The following is an 18,335-nucleotide window of genomic DNA, read 5'->3' as shown; positions in this document are numbered from 1 at the left end:
TAAACATATGCTAAGTCAGAGTGACTTGTCTTTTTTTCATTCATGCTTCCTGCGGTTTCCCAACCTCGTATCACCAACTTGCATTGTTCTCACAATGATCCCTTTATTCCATGGGTTGGGTATAGGAACAACATCAATTAAGTAAAGGTTGTATAGTACCTTTCAAGATAAAATCACAAAGTGCTTTACAGAAATAGAAACATAGAAATTAAAAACAGTGGTAACATAAAAATATAATGCAATGCTAAAATACCCTCGGACCTATGAGCATTGTGTTCTTTATAATTTGTAGTTGTTTAATTATTAATATCCCATTGTCTTACGTACAATTTGTACATGCTCAAATAAAATCATCATTTGTTCATGTTGTGCAAATCTAATCAAATATTTGTAGATCACCTTCTGTGCATTTGCAGGCATTAATAAGACAAATTTAACTCTATAGGAAGTTAGGTTTGAGTTAGCGGAGTTAGCATGCACGCTACTGTCTTAATGACTGCAAAGGTTATCAGGTTACAAAAACAGCATTTTCAGTTTTAGAAGTGCTTATTTCTCACTTGCTTTTACATAATATATGACACAGAGAATATATTTACACACAAACAAAACAGAGTTTTTCAGCAAGCTACTAGTCTGTGACGTCACCATGCTAACATCCACAAAATGTCTTGTAAATACGTTCAGAGGTGTTATTAGGTTCCAAAGACGGCGTTTCAGTGTTAGAAGTGTTTATTTCTTGCTAGCGTTAACATAATATATGAGAAACATGCATATAAACACACAAAATGAAGTGGTTTTGGAGAAGACCAACCACTGACATCATGGTGCAGTTCTACTCTGATTGGTATAAAACCCTATAGCGGGCCGCCTGAAGCTGTGAGCCGCGATCACATAATTTACCCGGCACTAAAATGGTTCTAGCTAGAACCCTGGTAGAAATAAAAACATGAATGATCTTTTCCAGCTCAGCTTGAGAAATAATGTTGCTAAGGCGGCCAATGTTCCCTAAATGCAAGAAGCAAGACTGCACAAGATGAATAACGTGTCAAAATTGAGAGCCTGGTCAAATGTAACACCTAGATTTATGATTGCTGAGTGAACAGAAGAGGACAGAGAGTGAAGGTTCTTAATCACTGAGGGAACAAACTCCACAGCGGCACAAATAAGAACTTCAGTTTTTGCTAGTGACAGATGGTTAACAGCCATCCAGTTTTTTATGACATTAATATAGTATTGAAGGACAGATACCTTAGTAATATTTTGTGGAGTAAAGGAGATGTACAGCTATATGTCATCTGCATAACAATAATACACAATAGATTTTGCAGAGTAAAATCTACTCTGCCTGCATAACATTTGGTCCCAGTCTAAATAGAGTAAAATACACTCATTATAGAGTGAAATTAGCTCTACCCTCTTGTCAAATCAAGTGTTTATACTCCAGTAAGAGTTGATTTTACACTGTGATAGAGTTGATTTTGCATTGTGATAGAGTATTTAGCTCTGTTTGGACTGGAAGCAAATGTTGTCCCAGCAGGATAAATTTTACTCCACAAAATTTACTGTGTATGAGACATCATCAAAAGAACTCAAGATGTGTCCAAGTGGGAGTAAATACAATGCAAATAACAGGTCCCAGAACGGAACCTTGGGGCACACCACAGGACAGAATGGCAGAAGAGGACTTATATTTAGTTGCAGCAACTGAGAAAATCCTGTTTGAGAGATAGGATGAAACAACCCAGTCTCACGGCAAGTCGTGATTCAGCAGCACGAAATATACATTAATCTACCGGTTCATGATATTGTGTCGAAAAGCGCCTCATTTTTGTCACAGCAGCACGAATTCATTCTAATTAATTCCGTGATGGCTGCATGAAATTAAAAGTGAAGTGGGGGGGGGGGGGGGGGGGTCAGGGTAGTTATGGTTAGAGTGGGGGGAAAGAGTAAGATTAGGCTATGGTTAAGGTTAGGGTCGGGGGGTAGGAGTAGGGTTAGAAATAGTGAGTTAAAAAAAACCTCATCACGTAAATTTGACTAATTTTGTCACAGGAGCACAAAAAAAACCAAACAAAAAAAAAAAACGTGAGACTGGGCTGGATGAAACCAATCTAGGGCTCACCCAGAGATGCCCACCCATGTCTTTAATCATCTCAATCAAAACACCATGATCAACAATGTCAAAATCTGCAGACAGATCCAAAAGTACAATTATCAAATATTCACCCGCATCTCTGTGCATTAAAATATCATTTGAAACTCCAAGAAGAGCTGTTTCAGTTGAGTGCAAGTGATGGAACCCAAATTGAAATAGTCAAGAATTTTGTGTTCAGCTAAAACCTCGTTAAGATGTTTGGCCACCACTTTTTCTAAAATTTTGGAGATAAAGGCAGTTTTGAAATTGGTCTCAAATTCTGACAGAGAGAAGGGTCAGCATTATACCCCCGTCACACATAGCCGGAATCACGCAGAATGGCGTCAGAATTATGGACTGGATTTCAATTCCAAAATGTTCTGACAGCCATCTGCAGAAGTCCACACAGTTGGTCAAAATCAGCTGGCTGCCCCAAGTGTGAAACTCGAGATGGGTCTGGCACGGCAAAGCATGCCGGTATGAACTGCACGTGCCACGTATAAGTAAAATTTACTAAAGAATTCTTCTTGGAAAATTTACTTGGAATTTCTGAGTGAAAAAACTTTCCTAGGTTTTTTTTCATGTAAATATCACTCCAAATTTTTTTCAGTGGTGTGAATGAGTTTGTGTGGCCCTGCGATAGACTGGTGTCCTCTCCAGGATGTACCCTCCCTCATGCCCTATGACTGCTGGAATAGGCTCCAGCCTCCCATGACCCTTGATTGGAGTAACCAGGTACAGAAAAATGAATGAATGAATGTTTGTTGTAGTGAAAGGAGTCATCATGCATATCCATGTGCTGCCCTCTGCTGTTTGATCACAGACATAGCACACTTAATTTAGACACGTAATTAAAATGAAATTTGATGCAGACTAAAGGTTCCAATTTACAGAATTCCATTACATTTCAAATCAGCATGCCTGTGTCAGAACGCAAAATACTTTAATTTGCACTGATCTTATAGGACATTTGATTATCTAATGTGGTAGTTCCCACATTAGGCAGTCAATGTCCTTCTCTTCCTGTCCTCTACACCTTCTTCTGTCACACCAACCACCTGCATATCATCCCTCACCACATCCACCTGTCTCCTGTTTGGTTTCCTTCTTCTCATCCTCTTCTCCTCCTGCCTGTGGCTTCATCCTCATCATCCTTCTCCCTAGATAACCCGTCTCCCTCTTCTGTCCATGTTCTAGCCATCTCAATCTTTTACCTCTCTGACCTTGTCTCCAAATCCTCCTACCGGCACAGATGTGCCCATTCCTGATCCTGTTCATGTTCATTCCTCCCAAGTCAAGGCAAACTACAGTATTTTCAGATCTACCCCTTCTAGCTCCATGTCCTGTTTTTCTATGCACCGCCTCTAATCCATGCACTATGGCCAATAGTATGACCGTAAATGTTCCTTTTCACTCTGGGAGATACACCTCTACCACTTGTCATTCCTGCCACTCTTCTCCAACCACTTCACCCTGCCTAGACTCTCTTTATCACCTCTTTTTTTGGGGGGGGGGTCCTCATTTGCTCAAGGTCACCACAGCAGATCCGGTAGAGATCTGTATGTGGATTTGGAAACAGTTTTTACTTTGGATGCCCTTCCTGACAGAACTCCACTTGGGAAACATTGTACAGCTCCTGATTGGATAAGGACTTATGAGTAACAGGGGTCATGGCCCCTTCCCAAATAGTTTCCCAGCCAAGTACTAATCAGAACCTACTCTGCTTAATTTCTGACATCTGACAGGAGTGGAATGGCTGCACTCCCTACCACATTCTCCATTACTTTACATAGTTGACCCAAAGTATAAAAGTTTGCCTACCTTCACCATGTCTACTCCTTCCAACCTCATCTTTTCACTGAGGGCCCTCTCATTCACATATATACTGTTTTGTTCCTACTGACCTTCATTCCTCTTCTCTCCAGAATGTATCTCCACATCTCCAGGCTTGTCTCAACCAGCTCCCTACTTTCACTACAGATCACAATGTCATCTGCAACCATGATGATAGACCATGCAAACGCCTGTTTGATTTTGGCCATGAATCTGTCCATCACCACTGCAAACAAGAAAGGGCTCAGAGCCGATCTTTGATGTAATCCCGCCACCACCTTTAACCTGTCAGAAGTTCCTATGCTGTGCATCTCGCTGTCGTGACACTGTCCTTGCACATTTCCCGCAACACTCTCACATACAGTGGCTTGCAGAAGTATTCTGCCCCTTGGTATTTCCAGTATTTGAATTTATTTATGCCATTTCAAATGCAAAAAGTAAGTCAGGCTTCTCAACATAAAAATTTCCAAATTTATCTTCCTTAAACTCAAACTAAAAGCAAATCTGTACAACTTGAAATAAATTCATTAAAAATATAAAAGCCAAGATGATGGGTTGCATAAGTAATGGGTCCCTTTGGTATAATAGCTGTAGATATTCAGTTTTGTTGCCAGTATTCTTTAGGCAGGTCAGGGGATGGATACATGAACATTTCCAAGTTACTGAATATGTCTTGGACTTTATTTACAACAGTAAGGAAGAAATACAAACAGCATGGCACTCTATGGTAAATCTGTGTGAGTGATTTGTGAGTGACTATTTGTGAGTGACTGAGTAACTATGTAAGAAAGAAAAGAGTGAGGAAAGCCACCAAGACACCCAGACAATCCAGAAGAAGTTATAGGCTTCTGTGGCTGTGATTGGAGAAATTGTGCACAGTGCACCTTCTGCATTTTGTATCCCCAGTTATACAGCTTCCTGATGAAGTGGTATAGAGGAGGATTTTCTTTCACCAAAACATCAAATCTAGGCTTGCATCTCAGATGTACCTTCTGGCAAATTGTAGCTGAACTTTCAGGTCTTCTTTTTAGGAAAATCCTCCCCTGTAACAATACTGTGTGCTTTTCTTAATGATTGATTGAAATGTAGCCAAGACATGTCCAGTGATGTTGAAGTCACTGATCCAGCCACTGATTGTTTCAAGAAAAGTGGCTGTAAAAGTGATGATTTACAAAAAAACAAAACAAAAACAAACATATATTAGTTTGGCTAATTATTTATGGGCTCTGAAAACTGAGGTACTATGAGGTACTACAATTCCTAAATGATTAATATGGTATTTTTTGCTCAACTCTTAATGCTGAAAATCTACACTACAGTACAAGAACAACTTGATTGTTTCATTTCAACTCCACTATCACTGCCCACATACTTATAGACATGACTGTAATATTTTTCAGCACTTCTAAGTTTGTGAAATGTACAGTTGATCACTTTTGACATCTAAAAATACATCATTTATTTTAGGTCGTATTTTGCATTTGATAAGAAAAGCAACTTAACTTGTATTTTCAGGCAGGACACCTACAAATCAAATAATTTCTATTATTATTGTCATATTGTTATTGTTATTATTTAAAAATGACATTCTGCTCAGAAAATGTACAGTATGATGGGATAATAAAGGCACACAATTACTGCTGTACTTCCACTAAATAACAGAGGGGGGCAGTAGGAAACCTGAAACTCCATTCAGGTCTTTGTGATGTCATAATGTGGATGAAGAGGTCAAAGACAAGCCTGTCTCACAAACAGAAAACAAAAAATCTGATGCAAATCCAGACCAACACTGGAACTTAATAGACTCTAACATCACCCAAAAATCATCTCACCACAAACTTTCAGGGAATTCTGTTATTGGGATTTTTGCTTGTTTGTTTGAGTAGTTTTTGTTTTGTTTTAGATACCAAGTAACAAAACCCATGGGGATGAAGATCATCAGGTCTACAGCAACCTGATAATTAACCCCAGTGAACTTGACCTTCATTCAGTTCAATTTCAGTTCAATTCAGGTTATTGATATAGCACCATATCACAACATAAGTCACCCCAAGGTGCTTCATGAGTGTAAGGACTAAGTTGATCAACCCCACACAGCAAACACATAAGGAAAAGTGGTAAGGAAAACCTCCCTCTGTGATTTTTTGGTTGTCAGATGAAATCTCATGCAGGCTGGTGGCCATCTGCTTGGCCATACTACCAATGACAAAAATCAATGAAGTGCAACAGAGAAATGTCCAACAAAGCATCCAAGCACATGTTAATTCTAATGGTCAGCATTACAAATGCCAATCAATGGAGAGGAGGCAAAAATCCTGGACCCAAGTGGAGTGCTATAACCTTCATGCAAATGACTGACCTTTGGCTGACCTTGCCAGGGTAATTCGAGACTCCACCTAAGTTGTCCAAATCAGGTTAAAAATCAAATTTCTTGATACTGACCTTTGTCAAAGAACAACTTTGGGGTCAACCGACACTGACATACCAAGTTTGGTAGAACCCAGCAAAAAGACCTGGGAGAAGTAGGTCAACAAACAGACAGGCAGATATAACTTTAGCCCCAATGATTGAACTTTGGCAAATTTGACCTCACCTGGGAGATTCCAGAACCCAACTCCACCTGTTTTCCAAGTTTGATGCAAATTGGAGTGAAAATTCAAAATTTTGACCTTTAATCACTTTGACCTTGACCTTTACCAAATCAAATCCTTTGAGGGCAATTCTGGGGTTGACCAACATCCACATAGTAAGATTGATGGAGAATGGCCAAAGGACCTGGAAGGCAGAGGACAACAAACAGACAGGGGCTTAATTATAGAATGATTCTGCAATTTAACAAATCTGCACGCACAGAAAATAAATAAAATAATCTGGCCTCAATTTTTTTTTAAATGTTTTTCCTCCATAATTAAAAACAAACAGTTTCACATAGTTAGAGAGCGCAATGTATCTGATGATTTTCTACTTCAAGAAAAGAGAGAGAGATGAAAGCCAACGCCGTGCCACTTTTAATAATCGTGCACTGTCTGCACATTTCATCGACCGAAAGTCGAAGAGTCCGCAGACTGTGATAGTCTCTTTATGGGTTTTACAGCAGTTTATGATGCTTAATGCCCATCACCAACAACACACTGGTGCCAGATGAGAGGAGGCACAAAGAGAGATAGACAGAGAGAGAAAGAGACACACAGAGAGACAGAGAGAGACAGAGAGAGCATGGTTGATGTACATCTGTCATGCATTATTGCGGCAAATGCCAGCACTGCTATCCTGGCTTTAGAAACTATGTGAGGAGGGGGTTGATGGATCCTCCTTAAATCACAATCTGATTCCTCCTCCTCCTCGCTGCCGCTCCTTTTTAGTGACTATATCAACACAAACACACACACACATACACGCGACTATCCCTTGTGAATTCCTCGGGCAGAAGTCAGCCGCTTTCATTCCTCTGGACACAACTTTGCCTTAACAAGGTACTGATGGTCTTGACCTCTTCTTCAAACAAACCCTTCCTTCCAATCAGCACGGATTGTGGGTCTGGGGCTCAGCCGAGGCCTGTGGGTATTGCAGAGGAAATGTTGTGATTCTCCTTGATTGCTCTCTCCCTCTCTGTGCGTCTCAGCGGCTGCTGGATCTCCTGTTGAACTCGATCCTGAACTTTCTTTCCTGTCTCGCTCCTCTTTTGTCATGCTCTCTGCTCGTCTGCATCTCTCGCTCTGACTATTCCCTTGCTTTGTTTTTCCCAGTGTTTCTGCTGGCGATGAGCTCTTCTGGTCCTGTAAGTGACACACAGTGTCTGTTCACTTGTGCAAACCTGTTTTATCTGCACTTTAAAGGGGTCATATGTGGTAAAATCATTTTTGTCTTCATTTTGGAGTTTGATATGGTTGGTGTTTCATGTTAAACATCCTCAAAGTCACACATTTGTATGACTATGTATGCATATGGAAATTACGTCACTATAACCAAAATTTTGGATCGTAGAGACCGCTGTGATAAAGACAGAGCTGGAAAGTTTAATAAGCGTGCAGGGAAGATGTTTTGATCAACTTTACTATTTCGCTGATGGATTGTAGTAAGTAGCATATAGGTAATATTTTGCATGGATCCTTAAAAGCGAACATTCTTACATGTGTGCAGATTAACTGACACAGGCTGCAAAGAACAACAAACAAGTGAGATGCAACAGGTTCAATCTGAGACGAAATTATGAATAAGTTCCAGAAAGTTGAGATTTTTTAAATGTCAATCATTTGTAAGAAGAATCGAAATGGACTTATGGATTTTCAGCGTAACCTTTGATATACAGGACCAGACTGCAGATTTTTGAGGTCAAATCATGTGGTCAGATGCAGATTTTACATTTTTTTTCTAGCTCCTATTTTACGCAGATGCAGATTTTCCAGTTGTCTAGAAGCATATGTTTGCACAGATGCAGATTTTGTGGGGAAACTTTCCAGTCTGGGACATGGGGTGCTCGCATTAAAGGGTGAGGGGGCGTGGCTCACGGCAGCTATCTGCCATTTAAACCAATAGTCACAGAAATATTGTTTCCAAAGCAGCTTTCACCTGGTTGTATTTGGCACAGAGTCCCTCATGAGCCGGCACACTACTTGTAAATGTCAGGAAAGATGTTTTTTGTGTGTTTGTTGCTGGAGCACTGCCAGACCCAACACACCTTGTTTGGGCCTGTGCTCAGATATGGATGTCTGGGGCAGACCCAAAGCAACACAGTGTAACTCCAGGACTTGGTGTACACTGCAGGAAAACTCATTCTGAACTCTTGGTATCTCAAATTAATTTTGCCCAGACCTGGTAAAAACTGGATGCCAAATTAATCCAGCACGAGTCGAGGCGCAGCAACGAGGAATTATTCAGATTAGCCCTCCAAAATTTTAAATGTGCTCAAAACTGGAATTAGTATATATATACATTTCTTATTGTTACATGGGAAACAAGGTACCAGTAGATTCAGTAGATTCTCACAAATCCAACAAGACCAAGCATTCATGATATGCACACTCTTAAGGCTATGAAATTGGGCTATTAGTAAAAAAAAAGAAAAGAAAAGGGGGAGTTCACAATAATAGTAGCATCTGCTGTTGATGCTACAAACTCAAAACTATTATGTTCAAACTACTGTTTTAGCAATCCTGTGAATCAGTAAACTAGTATTTACTCATAGTTGTATAACCACAGTTTTTCATGATTTCTTCACATCTGCGAGGGATTAATTTTGTTGATTTGGAACCAAGATTTTGCCTGTTTACTAGTGTGCTTGGGGTCATTGTCTTGTTGAAACACCCATTTCAAGGGCATGTCCTCTTCAGCATAAGGCAACATGACCTCTTCAAGTATTTTGACATATCCAAACTGATCCATGATACCTGGTATGCGATATATAGGCTGTCTGCAGCCCTTGGACCCAGAAAGAACAGTTTTCATCTCATCAGTCTACAAAATATTCCTCCATTTCTCTTTAGGCCACTTGATGTGTTCTTTGGCAAATTGTAACCTCTTCTGCACATGTCTTTTATTTAACAGAGGGACTTTGCGGGGGATTCTTGCAAATAAATTAGCTTCACACAGGCGTCTTCTAACTGTCACAGCACTTACAGGTAACTCCAGACTGTCTTTGATCATCCTGGAGCTGATCAGTGGGTGAGCCTTTGCCATTCTGGTTATTCTTCTATCCATTTTGATGGTTGTTTTCTGTTTTCTTCCATGTGTCTCTGTTTTTTTGTCCATTTTAAAGCATTGGAGATCATTGTAGATGAACAGCCTATAATTTTTGCACCTGCGTATAGGTTTTCCCCTCTCCAATCAACTTTTTAATCAAACTACGCTGTTCTTCTGAACAATTTCTTGAACATCCCATTTTCCTCAGGCTTTCAAAGAGAAAAGCATGTTCAACAGGTGCTGGCTTCATCCTTAAATAGGGGACACCTGATTCACACCTGTTTGTTCCACAAAATTGACGAACTCACTGACTGAATGCCACACTACTATTATTGTGAACACCGCCTTTTCTACTTTTTTTTTTTTACTAATAGCCCAATTTCATAGCCTTAAGAGTGTGCATATCATGAATGCTTGGTCTTGTTGGATTTGTGAGAATCTACTGAATCTACTGGTACCTTGTTTCCCATGTAACAATAAGAAATATACTCAAAACCTGGATTAACCTTTTTAGTCACATAGCACTACTATTATTCTGAACACTACTGTATATATATATATATAAGCGTTGCTTGTGACAAGGCTTTCTAAAATAAACTCATTTTATCACGGTCAAGAAATTTTTAAAAGCGAAAAGTGATCACACATTTTACTTCGTACATTTTACTACATATATATATATATATATATATATATATATATATATATATATGTATATATATATATGTATATATATATATATATATATATATATACATATATATATATATATATATATGTATATATATATGTATGTGTGTGTGTGTGTGTGTGTGTGTGTGTGCGTGCGTGCAAGTGTGTAATATGATATCACACCAAAATAAAATCACTGTAAAAATCTGATTAAGCACAGCTTGTTTTTGTTTGCTTGTGACAAGGCTTTCTAAAATAAACTCATTTTATCACGGTCAAGAAATTTTTAAAAGCGAAAAGTGATCACACATTTTACTTATATATATACATATATATATATATATATATATATATATATATATATATATATATATATATATATATATATATATATATATATATATATATATATATATATATATATATATATATATATAAACAAATATTTACTATTTAGTTGGTTTTCATTATTACCTCCGCCAAGGAGGTTATATTTTCGGTCACGTCCGTTTGTTTGTTGGTTGGTTGGTTGTTAGCAGGATTACTCAAAAAATCCTCAACGGATTTCAATACAATTTTTACCAGCGGTGTATCTTGGCCTAACTTAGAAGTCATTAAATTTTGGTAATGATCTAGAACACGATCCGGATCCAGTAATTTTTTAAGGATTCTTTATCATTGCAGGATAGGGCCAATTTCAACATTTTTGCATCTAACTTCATGAAGACGGGTCACAAAGGCTGAACAAAAGTTAAGTTATGACACAACAATAATTTAGCATTTGTTTCTCCTCATTGAATAAACATTATAAAAAAAAACCATGTAGTTCATGCAGTTTCTCTTTATAAATACATTTGCTGAAGATCTAAGGGTTTAAACACTGAATCTGAAACATGACGGTAGATGCGTGAAACGATGTGGAATAAGTCTCTTTGCCAAAGGGTATTCCGTGTGACGTCAGTGACCCTATGACCTTGGCGGAGGTTTGTGCTCTCCGAGTGCTTCTAGTTTTAGGCACAATAAATATATCATAAATACAAATAAATAAAAGTACTACTTTTACTTTGATATTAACTTTAACTACATCAATGCAAACAAATTCATTTCTGTGTGTTAGATTTTCAGTGGCATGAGTTTGTGTTTGTTTTTTTTCTCTGATTTTGATGTGTAGCATAAAAATCCACACTCACTGAGAATGAGGCCTTTTAGTCAGTGAATCCTGAGCGATGGTTTTGAAAATCGTGCAGGAGCACAGAAGGTTGCATCATTAATGTGAGATGAAAAGTCTCACACAGAGAAGCAGCCTGTCAGACGTGCTGCTGGTTTAGTCAACACTCACACACTGTGGATCCAGCTAAGAGGCTGAAGCGCAACGGATGTTATTACAGATATGATCTTCAGCATCATCATTGCTGCTGTTCTCTCTCTCTCTCTCTCTCTCTCTCTCTTTCTCTCACTCTCTTTCTCTCTCTCACACACACTTTGCTTGTGTATTTATGTATTTGTTGTGTTTATTTGAATCTCAACACAGTCTAATCTCTTGTATTTTGGATTAATCACATGCTGCTGAGAAGATCTGATTTTAAAATGTATTTGTGTGCAACACACACTCACACACACACACACACACACACACACGCACACAGACATGGGATCAAATACTTTGCATTGTATTTAAATACAAATACTTTAGATTTTCAAATACAAATACTAATACAAATTCTTTATATTTTGAGTATTTCAAATACAAATACAAATACTTTCTATGAATTATAAACAACAAATCAACACAAAAACTGATAAACCGGTGACAATTTATTGTGAAAATAGCATGACCAAATACTATTGATAAGTAAAGGATTGAATGTTTTATCACAAATTCACTATTATAATATCACAGGCAATAATCAAACTATCACAGTCTATATTCAACATGGTGTCACAGAGATTCCCAAGTTTAAAAAGTATTTGAAAAAGCATTTGTAAAAGTATTTGGAAATACTTGGGATCGGCGATGTATTTGAAATACAAATACAAATACTTTGAATTCAAAATCAGAAAATACAAATACAAATACTCCAAAAAATGTATTTAAGTATTTTCAAATACAAATACTTTTGTATTTGGCCCCATGTCTGCACACACACACACACACACACACACACACACACACACACACACACACACACACACACACCACACACACACACACACACACACACACACACACACACACACACACACACAATTTTGACTTGTAAATGCAAATATATTTTAAACTTTTGAAAATAAAGATATCAAATAATATTTTGCTCAAATGTTAATTAACAGTGTGACTACTTTTCACATTTAAAACAGATTATTTATATATCTTTATTGATTTAGTTTTATGTATGTATTTATTTATTAAGGTAATAATATACATAATTTCTTGTGAGTGGTCTTTGTGGTTTTTGTAATAATGTTTTAGTGAATGATTATCAGCAAGTGTCTTTGTAGTATTTATAATAATAATAACAATAATAATAATAATTATATTTATACAGTACTTCCCCTCAGACAATTTCAAAATGTTGAACATAAATTTCAAAACACTCCAAAAAAAATCCAAACACCAAATATGTGCACACAATGTGTGTGTATGTGCAATACAATCTAGCAAATATTTAATAAAACAATTCAATTAAAAATAATTATTAAAACCAAATGCTACGTATAAACAGCAGATAACAGCTGTGTTGTGAGGTATACTAATGTCTATTGGCAAATTACTTCACAGAGTAGCACCATGGCAAACAATAGCTGTTCATTTTTCACCCTAGAAATACATCTTGCATCCTGAGACCTCGATCTCTGAGGAGGCACATAAGGCTCAATTAGATCCAAAAGATAAGAAGTCCCACAGTCACTCAAACAGTGTAAGCAATCAGTAGAACCTTGAAATCCACTCTGACTGTGGCCACAATTGGGGGCACTCTTTGAAGTAAGAGCTGGCAATGCCCACAAGCACTACCACGCCCCCCACCTTCTACCTAGATCAAGGTCAACACACTGCAGCCAATGCTGTGGTCTTTGCAGAATTAAAGTCTTAGTTGCAGAGAAGCTGAGTGAGGGGAGTGGGTTTGCAACTGTCCTGGATCAAGAGTAAGATCTAGGTTGCCAGTGGCTTCCTGAACTCAGACAATAAACGTGTATCTGTATGGAATGACAGTGTCCAACTTATAGAGAGATGGTTGGTCGTAATCAGTGACCTAATACGATGACTGGATGCCTTTTGTACAAGGTCTCTCCAGAGGAACCTTGAGTATCACTGAAATGACTTGTATCAAACAAAAAGTTAATTACAGAGACACAGATGATGTCTGCAATGTAAGGGAATGCCAGCTACATTTTGGACATGTGGCAAGCTTCTTTGGGTATAGTCCAGCATGCAGGTGCCTCAGTGTTGACGACTCCGGCAACTGGAAAAGGCCAAAGCGATGCCCACCTGGCTGTGACAGATAGATTTTGGGAGGTGCACCAGTTGTTGGTCTGGGTAGTGTTTGGCACTGTGCAAACAAATTGAACTGAATAGTTGTAATCCAGGACCCAAGGCAGGAAACAGACAATGTTTAACCAGGCTAAGGTTACTAACGCAAACAGAACAATGAAAAGCATAAAAACATTTTGCATTAAGCGAGTGGCCTGACAGCACAAAAAACATATTGGAATTTGTAGAAACTGTTGAAACTGGGAGTATGAAGGAGAATGATACTTAAAACAGGATGTTGAATGACAAATATTAATTTTCTGTTGATGTTCTGTTAAGGCTCCAGCCCCATCAAGTCTAACCTTAAAACTGTGAATAAAACAGTCTATTTTTATAAAATTCTTAAGGTGTCTTAAGACTTTTGCACAATGCTGCATGTGTTGGAACACAACATAAACAAGAACTAACAGAAACAAAGACTGACCTACATCTATTTTATTTTATTTTTGACAGGGCAAAGATGGTGACCAATTTCATGTACGGAGCATCCAGAAAGTATTTACAGTGCTTCACTTTATCCACATTTTGTTATGTTACAGCCTTATTCCAGAATGGAGTAAATGATAACACGAAAAAAGTTTTGTTTTTTTTGTTTGTTTGTTTTTTTGAAAATTTATTAAAAAAAAAGAAGAAATTACATGTACATAAGTATTCACACCCTTTGCTTAATACTTTGTTGATGCACCTTTTGGCAGTCTTCATGAATATGATGTCACAAGCTTGGTGCATCTATCTTTGGGCAGTTTTGCCCATTCCTCTTTGCAGCACCTCTCAAGCTCCATTGGGTTGGATAGGGAGCATTGGTGCACAGTCACTTTCAGATCTCTTCAGAGATGTTCAGTCGGATTCAGGTCTGGGCTCTGTCTGGGCCACTCAAAGACATCACAGAGTTGTCCTGAAGCCACTCCTTTGATATCTTGGCTCGGAGGTCTGTTGACAATTCCTTTGACTTCATGCTTGGTTTGTACTCTGACATGTACTCTCAACTGTGGGACCTTATGTACATAGACATATATATATATATATATATATATATATATACACACACTCCAATTAAGCTGTAGAAACATTTCAAGAATGATCAGTGGAAACAGGATGCACCTGAGTTTAATTTTAATGTTCATGTCAAAGGCTTTGAATAGTTATGTACCTGTGATTTCTTAGGGTTATTTATATAATTTTTTAAATAAATTTGCCAAAAAAAAAAAAAAAAACCTTTTTTCACATTGTCATTATTGGGTGTTGTGTGTAGAATTTTTGAGGAAAGAAAAATATTTCATCCATTTTGGAATAAGGTTGTACCATAACAAAATGTGGAAAAAGTGAAGCGCTGTGAATACTTTCCAGATGTACTGTAAATCATTCCTGACACCATGACAAGGGTGATGGAGCAAAAGTGACCGGAAAGTGACTCAATGGCCACACCGACTCATGAAATTCTTTTCAGATTTCCTGGACAGTAACTACAGGGTACAAGCGGGAACTGGCCCTCGAACAAGAGTCTTGTCTGAATGAAGAGAAAGGGCCCCATTGATGGCACCCAAAGGTCATGGCGAGTGTTGGGCTCTGCCTGGACTCTTGCTGACTCAACACTGGCCCCCAACACGTCCTGGACTAACTTGTGTATGTCTCCAACCACCATTAGTCAAACGTTAGTCACAAGCGCTCGTTCAAGTGAGAAACATTAACGGCTCTTCTGTTCACAGATCCCACAGCCCAAATGTGATTTTTTTAATTGTTAGTGTGATGTAATTTCCTCTGCTCGTTGCATGTCTGGCAGGCCTGTTGAAGCCAGCGATGACAGATTTGGTGGATTCCTGCGTCAGAGGACTCCCACAGAGATCCTGACTTCCACTCAGCTGGTACTAATGCGTGCCTGAGGGCTCCTCTTGTTCTGTGGAAAACAGTCTTTCAGACACCTGCTGAGCCGCAACGGGTCTCCAAGGTTACTGCAGAAAACACTAACCTCAGTTTAAAACTCCAATTTGTGTTTGCTATAATTTTTATATATATATATTTTATATTTCTTTATTAAAACCCCCCAAATTGGGGAAAAATAAACATCCATGCAATCACAAAATAAAATACATAAATAAAAACATACAATAAAAACACAATAAATAAAACTTTAAAAAAATTAAAATGACAGTTAATAAATTGACAAGCACAAACTCAGCAGACCATGGATTAATAACATTTTTGTGAAAAAAGAGATATCTTAAAGAATCAGTGGTTGCTAATACTTATGTCATCACCAATTTTTTTCAAAGCACCATGAATTTTAAGATTTTGTTACAGTTACTATTTTTGTTTTAATGTGTAAGATATTTTTTATACATCCTTTTAAACTTGTACAATTTTAAATCAGTATTTTATTCAACAATTTTCCTGCTCTGATATGTGTTCATTTCATTTGCAAAAACAGATAAGTGCCCAAAAAGTTCATAAAAGTCTAAATGATCCTCTAAAACCATGTTATTAAACATGGTTAAATTCCCTCTATTGTACAGATTTTTTTTAGAGCAAAAGAGATTTTTTTTTTTAAATATTTCATGATATTTCTTTCTTTCCTTCATGTTTTGGAAGACTATGTGTTTTCCCTTTTTCATTCAAACAATAAGATGTCAATTACCAAAGTAGGTTGTAAGTGAGTGAGACTGTGTGATATCAGGCATTTTGCTGAAAATGCAAAGAATTACAATTTTTTACAATATAAATATACACTGTGAAAGGTAAATCTGTTGTTCACATTTGAAAATTTTGGGTCTATTCATAGTTTTGTCATATGTGATATTGTATATGTTGCGTTGTGGAGTGATTTATCAAATCAAGTTCAACAGTCAAGTTCCACTGACTGTCAAATCAGATGTAATTCTTTTACCACCTGGCATTTTTGTTCTTGACAGCCTATAATCAGAAATGGTTGATGGATTTTTGAGGTTTTAGATGTGTATTTTATGTATTTCTGTGTAATTTTATAAAACATTTTGTGAGTATAAAAGAGTATGGTGGTATTTATTGATTTTTTAAAAAATCTTTTTAAATTTGTGCAGCACTTTGTGTATATAATTGACAGTGTTATATAAATAAATATTATTACTCTTATTATAGTTAAAGTAATTATTTTAAGGGTTTCCCTCTTTTGATCACCTATCTAGATGTTTTTGTCTGCTACCATGTGCTATTGATTTCACTTTGTCTTTAGTGTGATCATTGTTATTTTGTCTATTATGGTGTTTATTGTGCATTATATTTTGACAAAGAAGTTTTGAAAAGATATTAAAATGTTAGAACTATTTGCTAAAGAAATAAATAGGAAGTTCAATGTAAAGTTTAATCATGTCAGATATTTGTATGTGCTGACAAGGCCGGTGCTAAAAAAAAAAAGTAACCAATTTTTATCCAAGATTATATTCTGAGTGAACATTTTTCTCAAATGCTTTCCAGCAGTCTGTCATAGAGGCATGAATTGTTAGTGTGATGTATTCAGTTATAACACAGTTTATTAATTAATTCAATAAATAATGACATTCAGTTCAGAATCATTTACTTTTTTTTGAACAGTTTGAATTTGAACTATGATTCCCAGCTGTTTCATGTTTGTATTTGTCAATATGAATTTGCCAAATGTTTACTAATAACTGTTTCATTCTTTATAACATTTTAAATGCTTTTTTCATTTAAAGTGCTGTGCAGATGTTTTGGCACATTTATTAATAGATTTATTTTAAATGTATTTAAAATAAAGAAATATTCAACAGTTTATTTAAAATTTTATACATTTTAGAATTTATTAAATTATATACATTTTTAAAAACAGGAAGATAAAACTGAGAAACAGGAGGAAGACAAGTCAATGTCCAGAGAGAGTGAAGGAGAATAGCGGCACATCAACGAGAGTATGATCTATCCTGACTGTGTCGTTTGTTGTCTATGTGTGTAATAGCAACATATAGTAAGCACAATTAATGTACTTTACAATCTACATATTTGCAATTTAATCAACTCTTTGATCAAATGTTCCTTTAAAAATACATAATTGCATTTTTATTACAAATCCTGTTGCTGCACCATTAAACAATCATCCCCTACAAGGCCCCACCTTGAAAAATCCTCTGGAGCTGCAACTGGTTTTGATTAAAATTCTTAAAATCCACAACAATTTAAGTTTTTTTTTTTTTTTTTTTACAGAAGCAAGGGAAGAAAACAAAACTTTATGGTAATCAATACCATCAGAAACAATGTGTCAACTAACGACACTGTGTCCACAGTGCAGAATCAGTCCAGTGTTTTGTGGTCTTGTATCTGCCAGTATAGAATCCTGACCTGATATGTGTATTTTTTGAGATATTATGTACATTTTCACAGATACATTGCAAGCACAGTAAAGACAATCCAGTGTATATGCTTTTAACAGCTCTGCCATGAACTAACACACACACACACCACACACACACACACACACACACACACACACACACACACACA

This window comes from Thalassophryne amazonica, chromosome 19 (genome assembly GCF_902500255.1).
Source record: "Thalassophryne amazonica chromosome 19, fThaAma1.1, whole genome shotgun sequence".
NCBI classification, from domain to species: Eukaryota; Metazoa; Chordata; class Actinopteri; order Batrachoidiformes; family Batrachoididae; genus Thalassophryne; species Thalassophryne amazonica.
The sequence above is the reverse complement of the archived record's forward strand: the minus strand, read 5'-3'. Positions refer to the sequence as shown.